Here is a 16,249-nt window from a genome sequence, read left to right on the forward strand (position 1 = left end):
CCTCTTCAGTTTCCACAAAGGTCTTGGTGATCCTGCTGACCCAAGCTCTGCACTGGTCTGCGTAGGGACTTTCGGCTTCCACCTGCTGCCCTGGTGCAGAGCTTGGAGCATACGGCAAGGGTGGTGAGCTGGGCTCCCTCTGAAAGGATTCACACTGAAGATCCAGGTGTGCTTAGACCTCCCTATGCTGGTGTTTCAACTGAATTAGTTGCTATATTGGTGGTTCCCAGCAGGAAAGTGAGGGAACGTTTGAAAGAGTTAATTGAGGAGAGCTCAGAATGAAGGGGCTATTTACACAGGCCTTTACATGGATGGGGTGAAGAGAACCAACAAAGGATGGTGAGGTACTCAGACCAGCAGTAGGGAGCTGGTATACTCCCCTAGAGAGACGGACAGAGGAGTCATCAGACCACAGAAGCCTGGAAGAGAGACCACTACGTACAAGAGTTGTGCAGTACACAGAAGAATGTGGTCACTGCCAAAGCCCCAGTATGTGGGTAGAGCGGGGTTCAGAGGGTCGGGGAGAGTCTCCGGTTTGGAACAAGGGGGTTAAATATACTGATCACCCAACTTTCAGTCTCTGATCTACTTATTCTGTCCACTGGCCAAACCCATCTGGAATCTAGAGGGCAAAAGAGTGGGCAGGTGGGGGGAGGAGGGTACTGCCCACAAGAGTTACCCTCCTAGGACAGAGACAAGAGGAGAATGGATCCCAACATGCAAAAGGACAATAATCCACAGTTACCAACTTGAACATCGAAAAATCAGGAGAATTCATACGAAAATCTGCACTTCTATTCCCTCAGAAAAATGGGGAAAATCTGGCATCTCTTACAGGGCAACAGCTGGCTTAGCAACTTTCCCCCTTAAGTGGAACTTACACTCTCTGCCTTCCCATGGGCCCCACCATTGCCCCTGCCCTCATCTGCATTGCTTGCCTGGCTTCTCAGGCATCTCTCCCTGCCATCCTAGGCACAGGGGTTCTTGGCAAAGCCAGGCCAGAGTCGGCTGGGGAGTTGGCTGTGTGGGCATGGGTGAGGCCCAGTTTAGATGACTGGTTTAAGGTGACCCTAAAGAGCTCACCCTGGGTGGCTCAGATGGGAAAGAATCTGCCTGCAATGCAGGAGACCCTGGGTTTGATGGGTGGGGAAGATCCCCTGGAGAAGGAAATGACAACCCACTCCAGTATTCTTGCCTGGAGAATTCCATGCAAAGAGGAGTCTGATGGGTTACAATCCACGGGACTGCAAAGAGTCGGACACGACTGAGCGACTTAATACTTTCAGTTTCAACGAGTTCATACCCTGATGGGCAGACACCTAAGGCCCAGGTGCCACCACCTGTATGTAAACGAGGACACCTTTACCTGACTTATCACACCGCCGCAGTCCAGAACCCTACTTTGCTGATGAAAACTTTGGCTCTTTCTCAAAGATTCTACTACTTACATGTAGGAGCAGTTGCCTAATGGTTTCTTGGAGGAAGGGGGCTGGAGTGGCACCTCTAAGGAAGGGGAGAACCGGGACTGTCTGAAGCACCACTTTACTTAGACTCAGAACAGAGGCTGTAGCCTGTTTCTCTTGAATCCTTTTCTTCATTTTCCAGAGAAAAAGGCACAGAGTTTCTCACCCCTCTTGGAACACTGCTCACAGGACATTAGCATGGGACCCAATATGGGAATTGCTGCTATAATTTTCAACCTTTAAATATTTATGTGTACACACATTGGTGGCTCAGATGGTAAAGAATCTGCCTGCAACGTGGGAGACTCAGCTGCCATCCCTGGGTTGTGAAGATCCCCTGGAGGAGGGCATGGGAACCCACTCCAGTATTCTCCCCTGGAGAATTCCACGGACAGAGGAGCCTGGTGCGCTACAGTCCGTGGGGTTACAAAGAGTCGGACACGACTGAGCAACTCACAGACACGTTACATATGATATATAATTTACACATACATGTAGGATGAACACCTACACAAAATACCACTGTCATCAGATTAACCTCACTATGATGCTATTCTAAACATGTCACTCGTCTGCTCAGCAAACCCACGGTCTGCGACAGAAAGGTCAAACTCTCTGGCGCCCTCCATGTCTTGGTCTCAACAGGTGAAACAAAGAATGAGGGTTTTGGTGTCTGTCACACCTGGCTTCAACTCCTGGCCACACCTTTGGTTTGCAAGTACAAGCAACCCAACCCCAACCAGCCCCAGCATAAAGGAACATACTCTGAGACAACACAGCTGAACCTTGAAAACGTTACGCTAAGTGCAAGAAGCCAGTAACAAAGGACCTCATAGTGTATGGTTCCACTTCTATGAAATGTCCAGGACAGATGAATCCATACAGACACAGGGCGGACTGGTGGTTGCCTAAGGCTGGACATAATGGGAGGAAATGGGAGTAAAAAGTTTCTTAGGGGTGTGGGGGCTGGTGATAATGAAAATGTTCTAAAATTGATGTGGTGGTAGTTGCACAACTCTACAAACACAAAAAACCACTGAATTGCGCATTCTAAATGGATGAATTATATACGAATTATCTTAATAAAGCTATTGCTTTTTTTTTTTTTTTTTTTTTTTTAAGGAAGTGCTGACCTGGTTGTGAAGAATGCTGGGGAAACTCTCAGGATTCAAGCAGAAGCTTCCAGAGCTGGGCCTTCAGCCCTCTACCCCTCCATCTCTGACTCCATTTTGACTTCTTTATAGAACTGATTCAGGTCATATGACCACCCCTGGACCAATCACAATTGAGGGAAAACACAGTACAGTGATTGGCCAGGCCTAAGACATGTGACCTCTCCTGGGCTAGTGGGCAGAACCTTTTAGAAAAGGAATAGCGGGGAAAGAACTGGGAGGAAGGAAGTGATTAAGCTATCCTCCGTCATTTCAGTTCAGTTCAGTTCAGTCGCTCAGTCGTGTCCGACTCTTTGCGACCCCATGAATCGCAGCACGCCAGGCCTCCCTGTCCATCACCAACTCCCGGAGTTCACTCAGACTCACGTCCATCGCGTTGGTGATGCCATCCAGCCATCTCAGCTGGCTAGCAAACCTTGGACAAATTGTTTAGTCCCTTGCTATGTAAAATGAGGACAATAAAATCCATTTGGCCTGGCTGGTATGGAGATTAGTGGAATTAAGATTTGTAAAGTACTAAAAGTACTAAGTACTATCTTCCCTAGTGGCTTCTGGTAGAGAATCTTCCTGCTAATACAGGAGACATGGGAGACACAGGTTCCATCCCTGGGTGGGGACGATCCCCTGGAAAAGGAAATGGCAACCCTCTCCAGTATTCTTGCCTGATAAACCCCATGGACAGAGAAGCCTGGCGGGCTACAGTCCATGGGGTCGCAATGTCAGACACGACCTAGCGACTGAACAACAAAAGAGCTTTTGAGATTTCTACACAATCCTGCCCTGTAGCCACATGGGTCCAGACCCTGATTCCCACTCCTCTGAGTCTCTCAGATCTTTTATGTTTTCAAGGCCCGCATTCACTTCCTCTAGGACATCTTCCCTCGATGTCTCTTGCGCCCACATCAGGCTCACAATTACAGCCTGCCTTGTGCTTGAAGGTCTTCTATTGTGGTCCTGTGTTGTCGTTCCACATCTCCTAGGTTTCTGACATTTTCTGCCAATCAGCCTGTGTGGTCCCTGAGGCCAGGAATGGCTGCTTAACCATCTCTGCCTCCTCCCCCACCACCCCCTACTGCCCCACCACAGGGCTTGGCAAATGGGGATAACTCTGTAAACATGTGCTGATTATCTGACTGATGAAGGGCCAACATTTTTTATAAGATCCAAACCTTCCTGAATGGATGTCTGCAAGGAAAAGCAGACATATGGGCACAAACAGCAGTACTCAACTCAAACACCATCCAACAGTAAGAGAAATCCCTCAGGTAGGTAGTATATATAATACACATAGCATATTATATCTCAGAGGCAGGGGGATAGAGATTGCAAGACTCATTTAAAATAAAAGTGTGAATAGTGCAGGAAGCCCTGCTCAGGAGCAGGAAAACTTGGAAGAAGCAAACTTACGGATTGCTTGTCCCAGCACCCCTTCCACCCACCTCTCACGCTAGAGGCTGGGAAAGTCAATGCTTTTTTCCCAGCCTGCATTGTAACTAGCATTGAGCATGTGACCCAGTTCTGGCTAATAAAACATAAATGTAAGTCTTCCAGAAGTCTTCCAGGCAAGACTTTTCCTTCCTGATAAGAGAGGAGAGCTTGAGAAGGTAACATCTTACTGCCTCTCAATATGGTATGTGATTGTGATGCCTGGAGCTGGTGCAACCATCTTATAACCATGGGGAAAGGAGATGTTAGCTCAGACTCATTGAGATAGTACAACCCTACCTCTCTTTGGATGTATTGCTATGTGATCTAAAAAAAAAGAAAAAAGCCCTTCTTTTTTTAAGCCTGTTAATTCGGTGGTTTCCATACTTGCAAGTAAAAGCATTTCAAACTGATACACTGAGGTGATGGAAAGGACAGGGGCCTGTCTGGATCGCAGTTTTCTAGGAAGTCTTGTCTTGATGATGACTACCAGTGTTATGGAACTAGACAATGTGCCATCTTGCTTAAAGGAAAAAATAATGTCAAAATATTCTGTGGCAGTTAAGATTCTTTGCATATTGTAGCATCTTTCATAATTCCCTTTTTTATTAAAAAAATTTTAAATTAAATTTATTTATTTGGCTGCACTGGTCTTAGTTGCAATAGGTGGGATCTTCGATCTTCCTTGGGGCATGTGAACTCTTAGCTGTGGTATATGGGATCTGGTTCCCTGACCAGGGATTGAGCCCAGGCCCTCTGCATTGGGAACACTGGAGTCAGCCACTGGACCACCAGAAGTCCCTCAAATTCCCTTTTACTTCATCATCTTCTCCTCATCATGGCAGCCAACATTTCCAAATGAACAGCGGATGTTATCAAGAAAATGGAGGGCAACCAGCCTGCCAATGCAACCTGTCGCACCACCAGTCTAACCCCACCCACTGCTTTCAGAGCCATCTGTTCTCTGGGAATACACTCCAGGGCTCTTCCCTCCTTTACTTTAAAGCTCATTTGTGTCTGGAAATTCCTTGGATCATCTCAAAAATGTCTCTTACATCTATATCTGCCCTCCCCAATGTCCAGCAAACTATCTCCTCTAAGATAAAAGAAAAGCAGTATGTCACTGGGTGAAAAATTATTCTTTGCAAAGTCCCCGATGATCAGATAAATGTGGGTCAGAGTAGATTTGAAGTCTTCTCTGACTGAAAACCCTTAAATTGATTGGACAGTTGTGCTTATCCCAACTCATCAGGGCCGCTTTGCTTTTAAGTGCTCTCAACCGTGAAGAGATGAAACTCAGAGAAGAGAAATGATTTGCCCAGGGTTATCATTGTAGGTGCTTGTCAAGATCAGGAAGACTTCTTTCTCTGGATTGAGAGGTGTATTTTTTTTAACTCTTTATTATAGAAAATCTCTAGCATACACAAAAATAGAATTGTATAATGATTCCCCATATACCCGCCACCCAGCTTCAACAACCATTATGTCCCGTCTTGTTTCATCTATCCTCTCCTCTCCTGGATTATTTTGAAGCAGATTCCAGACATTTTAAGATTCTACTTACATGTATTTCAGTATATTGTCTCTAGATGTTAATAATTACCTTAAAAGTAACTATAATATCATTCTCACATTTTGGAAATTAAAAATAATTCCTAATATCATCAAATATCTTATCAGTGTTCAGAATTTCCAGTCTCATAATTTTTTTCTTCCTATTTGTTCAAATCAGGATTGAAATAGCCATACTTTGTGACTGTCTGATACCTCTCTTAAGTCTCTTTGAATCTGTAAGTTCCCCTCTACCTCATCTTTTTTTTTTTTTTTTACAGTGTATTTGTGGGAGAAACAGGTTGTTTGTCTTGAAATTTTCCTATAGTCTAAATTTTGATGATTACATTTCCATGGTGTTTAACATGTTTTGTTTCTCCTGTATTTCTTGAGAAGTGGTAGTTAGAGCCACAAGCTCATTTAGATTCAGGTTTGATTTTCTTGGCAAGAATACTGCAGAGGTCGTGGGTCTGCTGTACATCCCTCAGTGGACTCGTGATGTCTGCCTCTCTGTGATATTAGCAGCCACTAGTGACCATTGCCTAGAGTCATGGTTTCACTAGAGGTTGAAACCTGGGGCTATTCTACTTCTATCATTGTTTCTCCACTTTTGAGCTAGAATATTTCCATTAGAAGATAATTCCTCTCATCTGCTATGTGATTGGAGAAGGCAATGGCACCCCACTCCATCATGAGGCATAGTTTATATAGAAAGTGAAAGTGAAAGTCAGTCAGTCAAGTCTGACTCTTTGTGAACCCATGTACTGTAGCAAGCCAAGCTCCTCTGTCAATGGAATTCTCCAGGCCAGAATACTGGAGTGGGTAGCCATTCCCTCCTCCGGGGGAATCTTCCCAACTCAGGGATTGAAGGTCTACCACATCAAAGGCAGATTCTTTACCGTCTGATCCACCAGGGAAGCCTTTATATAGGAAAGGCAGAATCAATGTTTGATTCTTTCCCTGTATTTACTAGTTTTCAAAGTAATGTATTGGTCCTCTTGACATCTTTTAAAAGAGAGCAATGTATTTTTGATGAGTTGTTTGTTTGTTTGTCTGTTGTTTGGTTGGTTTGGGTTTTGTTTTTGTTTTTCTTTGCCACACCATGCAACATGTGGAATCTCAGTTCCTAACCAGGGATCATACCGGTGCCCCCTGCATTCAAAGCATTCAAAGTGCCGCCTGGACCACCAGGGAAGCCCCTGTTTTTGCTTTCTTTTGGAAAGTCACTCTGAATTTGTAGAGCTAAACATAGTTGACGTGTTTTAACTCATCACAGTTGCTATCCTTATAGATGCTGAAAGTGGCCCAGCTTTGGCCAGTGAGAGCCTTTTCAAATTGACTCTTGAGTCCTTCAGGAGGGCCCCGGTCATCTTTGGTAAATTCCTTGCTGTTTGTTATGACATGGTGTTCCAGGCTCATTCTGTGTGTTTCCTGCTCCAGACCTGGAATCACCCATTTCTTCAAGAAGTCCAGTCCTTCTGGAAGGCAATGGGATTTATCAATAGAAGCCACAGTTTCAGAGCCAGGGGAGGAGTCTAATTTGGAAGCCAGAGTTCTAGGACCCAAGAGGCAAGTACTAGACAGAAGAGTTACTCTGTAGTCCTGTGTTCCTTTATCTTTTGCCCAAGACAGTGCTAAACAACATTCAGATGTTACTAACGCTGTCTGTGGTCAGTTTTCTGAGAATGACATCTCTTCCTTTTTACTCAGAAATGTGAGTAGTTTCTGACCAACCCCTTTGTAGTAGAGGCAGTAGATTGGGAAACATCTGTATGCAATTCAGCACCAAGCTCTGAGGGCATCTGCTTTCACAAGCATGTGACTTGATGCACAGTGGTTACTTCCAATCAAACCTCTCTTTACTCCATGGGAGGCGGGATTAATGTTCCATCCTTTTGTAGGAAAATTAAGCACAATTTCTGGGCAAAGGGCAAATTCTCACAAGGGTTCTGCAAATATTATGCATCATATTTGTTACAACTGGGTAATTTATCTTTCTGGGAAAGTTACCTACAGGACTTGGAGAAATTTACTTAATAAGAAAATAGATGACAGTCACAATTGTATAATTCCATTTGTTTCCAGAAGAGGAAAACTCATCAATTATGGTGAGTGAAGGGGAGGGCCTCGGGGTCCCTAAAGTGGAATTTTATCAGGGTCTCCAAGAATAGGCATACTCAGGGGAAGTGAGATTTGGGGATTGTAGCATTAAAAAAAATTGGCTTTGCAAACAATGTGCAAGAAAAAAATCATTGAATCATGGACTTTTACAAAGAACATAATGAAATGTGAAAACTCTGAGACTCAAAGTTTGGGGGTAAACCCAATTTTCAGAAATGCACACAACAAAATTAACACTGAGTTTGTTTTTTCTTTTTTCTCTTCCTATCAGGAATAGGTTCAGAAAATATTAAGTTCCCTAGGTCATTAAAAAAAATAATAACTGTAATGATATAGTTGAATGCAAAGAGCACATGAGAGGATCATAATTGTAAGACTGGCTTTGCCACTAATTTGCTTTGTGAGTAAGTTGCTCTTGTTCTTGACATCCCCTCCCTGAGGCTCTACTCCCCATCTGTGCAGAGCAGAGGTTGCCAAATGTGAACAGAGGCTGGACTGGCTGCATATGAATCACCAGAGGGAATCAAAAATGTCCACCAACAGAGAAATGGTTAAACCAACCACAATAAACCACAGCATGGAATTCTCTGCAGCTGTCAAGGAGAATGAGGCATATGCATGTGTACTGATGTGAAAAGATGTCCAAGCTATATCGTTTTTAAAAATGAGTGACGATCTTGTTTAATGGGAAAAATAAAAGCTACATGGTCAGCTGTTTTCAGGACAAATACAAAACCCTTGAGGACACACACCAAACTGCTAAATAGCAGTTCCCTCTGAGAATTGGCTGTCTTTAACTCTCATTATTTCTGTATTGCTGGAATTCATTTAGAAAGAGTATGTATTACTTTTGTAATTTAAAACAAATTTTCATTTAAAAAGTAAGAGATCCTGATTCTTGTCGAGGTTTGGGATAGAGCCTAGGAATCTGAATTTCTTTGTGTTTCCCCAAGTGATTGCTAATAGAAAAACTGAACCCATGATCACAAAGTTCTCGTGGCTCCTAACACTATGACTCCATGAAGTTTTTTGACTCAAGACTTTGGGGAAAGGAAGAGAAGGACCAAAGAGGAGAAAAGAAGACAGCAACAAGCCACAATAGTGGAAGCAGAGATAACAATGACCAAGGTGTATGGCTGTGTACAGTGTCCAGCACTGTTCACACATGCATCCTTTGTGACATGCACAGCAATCTTGGGACATAGGCAAGTCAGGTAATATCAGTGTCCCATTTTATAGGTAGGAGCACTGAGGTTTAGAAAGGTTAAGTCCTTGGAGTGAGTTACCCAGTTTGTAAATGGCAGAGCTGGGATTACAATCCTGGGCTGTCTGACCCCAGAACCAATGCTTTTTCTATCACTGGTGACATGAAATGTTTCCCTTGCAGTGATCACCAGAGATTGTGTTCATTTTTCTAGGTCCCAGACTTCTTTATGGAAGAACATAGTGATGACTGATGTGGGGATTAAAATCAAGAGCATCAGTGAACTTCACCTTCCCTTCAACAAGTTCCCCCAAACTCCCTGCCCCCAAACCCTTTGTGTTCCCAGTTCCTCTCTTAGTGAATGAAGAACTTAATCCCCCACCCCCCAGTACAAACCCACAGGATTCTCTCCCTAGCTCTCCTGTTCCTTTGCCCCCCATTCCTAGGAAGGGCAGGTCCTGCGGTTTGAATGCACGGGAGAGCCCAGAGCAGTGACAGACTCCTGGGGGAAAGGCCTCACCTTCAGGGAATGGGACTAAGGAGTACAGACTAGTGAAGTGAGGGCCCCCATATCCTGGGGTACCAAAATGGGTCCCTGCACCACAGGAAAAGGTATTGGTCCCCCTGAGAAAAGAGACCTCAAGGATTTTGCAGCAACCTCAAAATCCTCTCCTTGGGAATGAACAGTCATTGCTTGATTGTTAGCCGTTCTGGCGATGGTTGCAGAACCACATCCTTCTCAAGCCCAAAATGCTGGGCCACTAGGCTGCTGCAGGGTGGGCTTCAGGCACTGCAGGAAGCCTCTGTTCTTCCTGTTGCTGTCCAGGTTGCCTCTCACTCAACGCTCCATACTCATCTGCTTTCTCTTCCAGGCCTGCATGGGGCTTTCTGCCTTGCGTATCTCCTGCAGATTCTCATTCTTGTCAGTTTCCTCTACCCACCTCTGCAGCAGGGGCCACAGCTTATACATGTCCTTGAAACTGAGCCTCAAAGCCTCAAAACGGTAGATAGTAATTTAGCTGAACACATTCCCAAAGAGAACCCCTAGGGTGAGCCCCACAGCAGCCTGAGTAGATTCCAGGGTGATCCTCTTCTGCTTTACGAGCTTGGCAGATTGTTCGGGGGTTTTCTGAAGAGCTTTGATGTCCTGGGACTCCTTGGGGTTCAGCTCCAGCTTCCTGTGCAGCTTCACGGCGCCAGCGGGGGCGGTGCAGGGCTCCGGAGAGGCTCCCTCGAAGCTGGGGTTGCTCTCCGTCCCAGCTCCTGTCTCGCCCTCAGGCTGAGGGGTCTCTGGGCCACCTTGGGGCACCAGCTCCACTCCAACCTGAGGGGCACAGGCAGTTCCTCCACAGAAGTCATAGGCTGAGAGCACAGAGTAAGCCCCCACACCTGAGCACCAGGCCCAACCCCCAGCCCCATCTCCCACCCAAGGAAGCCCCTGGAAGCTCATCCAGGTTCCTAGCCTGGCTTCAGCCCTCTCAGCCTGTCGCCTCCACCATGTGCTGGAGTAAGAAGGTAAAGTCAGAAGCCAGGTGTCCTGCTGTGGGGGAGGAATGTGCCCCAAGCCTAGGGCCTAGGAAAATGAGAGCTCTTCAAGGGACTACAAAATAGTGTTTATAATTTAATGATACCAAATGGCTTCTCAATGGGGGGAAAAATAAGACAGTATAACAATAACTGACATTTAATAAGGGTTTACTCTGTCCCAAGGCATCCCAGGTGGTCCTAGTGGTAAAGAACCCTCCTGCCAATGCAGGAGACTTGAGACTTGGGTTCGATCCTGAGTCTGGAAGATCCCGTGAAGAAGGGAATGGCAACCCACTCCAGTATTCTTGCCTGGAAAATCCCATGGACAGAGGAGCCTGGAGGGCTATAGTCCACGGGGTCACGAAGAGTCAGACACAACTGAAGTGATTGACAGGACACACGCTATCCCAAGTTCTGTGCTAAGCACTTTTCAGGCAGTATCACTTTTAATCCAAAAATAAACTAATCAAGTTGGTACAATTTTTATCCCCATTTTACAGATGATAAAACTGAGGCTCAGAGAGGTTAAATAACTTTACCCCAAATGGATAAAAGTTGGTAGTGGGTTTGAACCCAGGCCTTCTATCTAAAGAAAAAAAAGCAGACAAAGAGAAGTGGGAAGCCAGTGACAGAGCAGTGGGTGTGTTCCTCTAGCCTCCAGTTTCTTAGAGCTGTCATCACCTCACATAGCAAGGGCTCCTGGGGACCTTTCAGAAGGAAAGCTCAACCTGCTGCCCAGCCCCGGGCTGCCGGGCTGCTGGCCAGATTCCCTCCCTCCCACAGTATATTTCCTTTGCCTCCATCGATAGGTATCTAGTTTCACCAAAGGTTCCAAGCCCCTGGATCTGGTTTTAATCAGGAGCTAGAGCTGAGCCCTGGAGCAGTGGCCTGGCAGTCCTTAGTGAGGCCCGGATGGAGCCCAGCCACCTTCTCTTCCTCAGAGGCCTCCTGGAGAAAGGTGCTAGATTTCCGGAGCCCCTGCCTTGGGTGGTGGCCCTGTGGATGCACCATTCAAGGCCCCTTCCTTTGGGCAAGGTTTGCAGGGGCTAGGAGAGGGGAGATAGAAGATGCATGGATCAGGCCAACAGTCATTTTATAACCGAAGTGCCAGACTTGCATTCCCCTGTAATTGGCTGCTGCAGCCACAGGTAAGAGAGAGGCTAGGCAGCAAGGAGGATTGTTCTGGTCTCTTCCCATCCACTGAACAGATCGCACCTTTGCAGCCCTCCTGCCAGCCAGAGAGGGGAGCTCACACCCACTCCCTGTTTTCCTGGAGCCCGTCTTTGGCCAGGTGAGGAGATACGGATAAGGAAACACAACTGTTCAACTGTATGACCCTGAACTGAGGCAGAAGCTATAATTCTGACAGCCTGTGGGGAATTCAGGTTGGGAAGATCCCCTGGAGTAGGAAATGGCAGCCCACTCCAGTATTCTTGCCTATAGAATCCCATGGACAAAGGAGCCTGATGGGTTACAGTCCGTGGGGTGGCAGAGTCGGACGTGACTGAAGCAGCTTAGCACACATGGGAAACTCATGATTCATCACAGTCAGTTCAGGGGGGAGAAGGCATTTGAACAAGGACATGAAGAAGGAGGAGGGATTTTCCAGGCAGTATTGAAACACTGGGAAACGGAGAGTGTGTGGTCGACTTTGCAAAGCCTGGCAGTAGCCCATATATCCACTTTTGTGTGAATTAGAAAAAGAAATGTTCTCTGGGCAAATACAGAAGGCACTCCATCCTCCCTTGCAGAGTGCACAAACTGGGCAACTGTTTAGTGGCCCTGGGACCATAGCAGCTAAATTTTGCCTGCCCTTCACATTTTCCTTTTCCATTCTAGTTAAACAAACATTATTTTTTGAAATGAAGTGATTCTATGTGGTTACTGCAGGGGTAACCTTTAACCCCTACTTAGCTTGATTCAGTCATAGTCAGAATACTACATGTTCTTGGCCCCGGTGATTGATTCTGGGAAGGGGCATGTGATCGGAGCTGGGCCAATCAGAACCCTCTTTGGGAAGGAAGGGCCCCCAGGGAAGAGGAACCGTCTTTTGGCTGGGTTTTCTGGCTCTCAGAATTTGTTAAGCGGACAGCTTTCAAGCCCGGAGAAGGCAATGGCACCCCACTCCAGTACTCTTGCCTGGAAAATCCCATGGACGGAGGAGCCTAGTAGGCTGCAGTCCATGGGGTCGCGAAGAGTCGAGCACGACTAAGAGACTTCACTTTCACTTTCATGCATTGGAGAAGGAAATGGCAACCCACTCCAGTGTTCTTGCCAGGAGAATCCCAGGGATGGGGGAGCCTGGTGGGCTGCCGTCTATGGGGCCACACAGAGTCGGACATGACTGAAACGACTTAGCAGCAGCAGCAGAGCTTTCAAGCCAATAGTCATTACTTTTGTGGAGATGCTGCCTGAAAATGGTCAACACAGAAAAACGTACAGCTAAGAAGCTTAGAGGAAGAGATAGAATTCTGATACTGTTTAAACTCCATAGTTCACTTCTAGAACATTTTAGTTACAAGAACCAGTAATTTCCCCTTTTTGTTTAATCTAGTCTGAGTTTTTATGCCTGCAATCAAAAGGAATAACCATTATGGAAAGAATTGCTGGGATTCAAGCCAACAGACACAGAGCCTTCAGTGCTGTAAGAAACCAAACCAAGAAAGCTTTGGCTGAGCTGCAAGGGCTTCTAAATCAAGAGCTGAAGATGAGAACATGTGTGTGGGGAATGGCGAGACTGTATTCAAGCCTCTTCCAGGTGGCATCTCCCTGCGTGCTCACAACAGCCTGGGGAGCCAGGTGGGACCACTGGGATGTAGATATGCCATTTAAATCCCTGACTGAGATGAGCTCTCAGTTCGGGAGCTGGTGTCTGAACTCTGGGGCACAGTGGACCCTGGCAGTCTGGGGAGGACCAGCAGAGAATAACCGCTTGGTGAGAGACAGGCAGGGTCTCTTGCTGAGCCCCTAGGAAATCTGATTTATTTCATGTAATACAACCCACTCTTGTGTCCCTGGGCCTTTGCATATGCTCATATCTCAGTCTGGGACACCCTCCCCACTTTGTCCGTCTGGCGAATTTCTACTCTGCCTTTAAAATTTAGCTCAGAGTGTCTCTTCCAGAAGACCCTCTGTAGCAGTTTGAAATACAGCTGCAAAAAAAATTTTTTATGCTTCTCCTCCCATGAAGAAGTGGATTCTATGACCCATCTTATGACTGCTTGACCCATAGAACATGTTGGGAGTAATACTGCATTCCTTTTGAGGCTAGGTCATAAAAGTCTATGAAGCTTCCAGCTTGTTCACTGAGAACACTCACTCTGAAATCCCTGAGACACCATGTAAAAAGCTCAACTATCCTGAGACCACCATGCTGGAGAAGCCACAAGTAGGTACTCTGGTCAACAGTGCCAGCTGAGCCCATTCTTCAGCCAGCCCAGCCCCGACACCCAATCTTCAGGTCCACGTCCAGCCTGTAGAGTCACCCCAGCTGAAGCCCAAGGTATCATAGAACAGGGAAGTGCTAGCCTCATAGCACCCTGTCCAAATTCCTGACCTCTATAATCTGTAAATGTGCGTGGATTTTTGTGCCACTAAGTTTTAGAGTGGTTTGTTTTGGAGCAAGAAATCACTGGAACACCACCCTTGACTCTTCTGAGAGAACTTCCATGCTTCTTCCCTTATTTGTTTTGTTTATTTTTTTCCAGAGTTCCTCGTACATTGCTCTAACAGAGCACTGGCCACCCTGGGCTGTAGCTGTCTCATTAATGCCTGTCTCTTCTGCTAGTCCTGGGGACTTAGGGGACCAGGGGCTGTATCTCCTTCACCTCCAATTTCCATGCCCAGGAGCTGCACAGAGCAGACATTAGCAGATGAGAGAGAGAATGAGGATGGCTCAGGGAAGCTGACAGCAGGTCCAACTGTTACAGGCAACAAGGGGAGTCTAGCCAAGTGAGCAGCTGCAGTATGCTATGGGAGCTGACACAGTAGAGGTAACACTCCAGGTGGGAGGTCACAGCGAGGCCCATAGCGAGGATGATCTGAAATTAAGCCACCAAGGTAAGTAGCAGCCTCGGGCTCCTTCCATTGGTACCAACCATTGACAACCTCAGTCTCAGAGGCTGGAGAGAGGCTGAGCCCACAGTGAGAGCTGGGCTCCATCATAAAGAAAGGAAAGCTCTGGGGCCAGGAGCCAGGCCTGGGACATTCGCCAGGGAGACTTGTCTTAGAAGCACAGGTATAAGCCATCCCATTCAGCAATAGATCCGGTTGCTTATTTAGATCATCATGATGGGGGCGGGGGTGGGGGAAGAGGGGCAGATATGGGGGAGCTGAGCAGAGTCCCAGATGTGCTAATGCAAGTCCATCTGCCAGAGAACCCACTTAGCCCTGCCTTTGAGTCGTTGGAGGCTCAAGATGACAGAGCATTTTCATCTTTTTTTTTTTTTTTTTTGGAAAATTGTTCAGAATTTATTTGGGAACACAGTCCTGGAAATGTTAATAACAGGGGAAGTTAACCCAACTTTTGCACTCGCTGTCTTGAGTTAGGATGGCAAGCCAAGCGAATCTGGATCTGGGTTTCAGGGCAGAAGTATCCAGGATGCAGAGCCTAGCTCCCAGGCCTGCCCAGGGATTTTGGCAAAACCCGAGGCTTCTGGAGGAAGGGCAGTGTTCTTGTCTGAGCCTCAAGCAATCTGTAAGGTTTCAGGACAAGCTAAAGAGAAGGAAGAAGGGCACTCATATTTGTTGAGACATATGTGGCAGAAGCATTACTGTCTTTGGCAAACCTCATCAAAACCTTTTAGATGTGTGTTAGTGGTCCCATCTTATAGCCAAGAAAATGAAGATTCAGAGAGCTTTAGTGAGAAATTGCTATTGTGGTGCTGGAGAAGACTCTTGAGAGTCCCTTGGACTACAAGGAGATCAAACCAATCAATCCTAGAGGAAATCAATCCTGAATACTCATTAGAAGGACTGATGCTGAAGTTCCATCTGATGTGAAGAGCCAACTCATTAGAAAAGACCCTGATGCTGGGAGAGATTGAAGGAGAAAGGAGAAGAGGGCAGCAGAGGATGAGACAGTTGGATGGCATCACCAATTCAATGGACATGAACTTGGGCAAACTCCAGGAGACAGTGAAAGTCTGGGAAGCCTGGCATGTAGCAGTTTATGGGGTCTGCAGAGAGTCGGGCTGCAAAGAGTCGGACTGAGCAACAACAAAACGGTCAAGGGAGGCAGCAGAGAAGGACACAGACCCTGGGCCAACGTCTCTGTGACCTCCCTGGTAGCCTTGGAGTTCCTGTCCTTCAGTGAGAGGGCTGGACTCATGATCCCACCCAGAATCAGGTTGCATCCTGCCTCTGCCCCACTCAAGCAGTGTGACCTCGGGCTTCACTTGCACTTTGCGTGCTTCTGCTTTCCCGTCACAGAGTTCAACAAGGGTAAATTTTCAGAGAAGAAGGGGCCCCTCCCTTCTTCCATTGCCCTTCTTTATGGGGTATTGGATGTAGAATGTGACATCCATCAAGGGCAGAGCCCAAGAGCACAGGGACCTGTGCCATCCCCCCGTGGGCATCTGGGGCTTTGGAGGCATGTGTGCTGTTTCCTGGGGGAGGGTGAGAGCCCCACTCTGGAGCAGCCGCCGCTGCCAGGAGGTGGTAAGCCCGGTGCTCTGGCAGGCAGGCGCGGCTCTAAGCCGTGAGCTGAGGTCTTCCGGCTGGCAGTTTTCAAAGTGGCTACAGCTGTAGTGTGAGATCACACAGCCGGCCAGCTGCTGATGAGAGGG

At 46.8% G+C, this 16,249-nt stretch overlaps 1 pseudogene; it reads right to left on the reverse strand.

The window, feature by feature from the left end:
• Positions 1-9,378: 9,378 nt before the first annotated feature.
• Positions 9,379-10,355, reverse strand: LOC101115162 (POU domain, class 5, transcription factor 1-like; annotated as a pseudogene).
• Positions 10,356-16,249: the final 5,894 nt, after the last annotated feature.

The sequence above is a fragment of the Ovis aries genome, chromosome 18 (genome assembly GCF_016772045.2).
Source record: "Ovis aries strain OAR_USU_Benz2616 breed Rambouillet chromosome 18, ARS-UI_Ramb_v3.0, whole genome shotgun sequence".
NCBI lineage: Eukaryota > Metazoa > Chordata > Mammalia > Artiodactyla > Bovidae > Ovis > Ovis aries.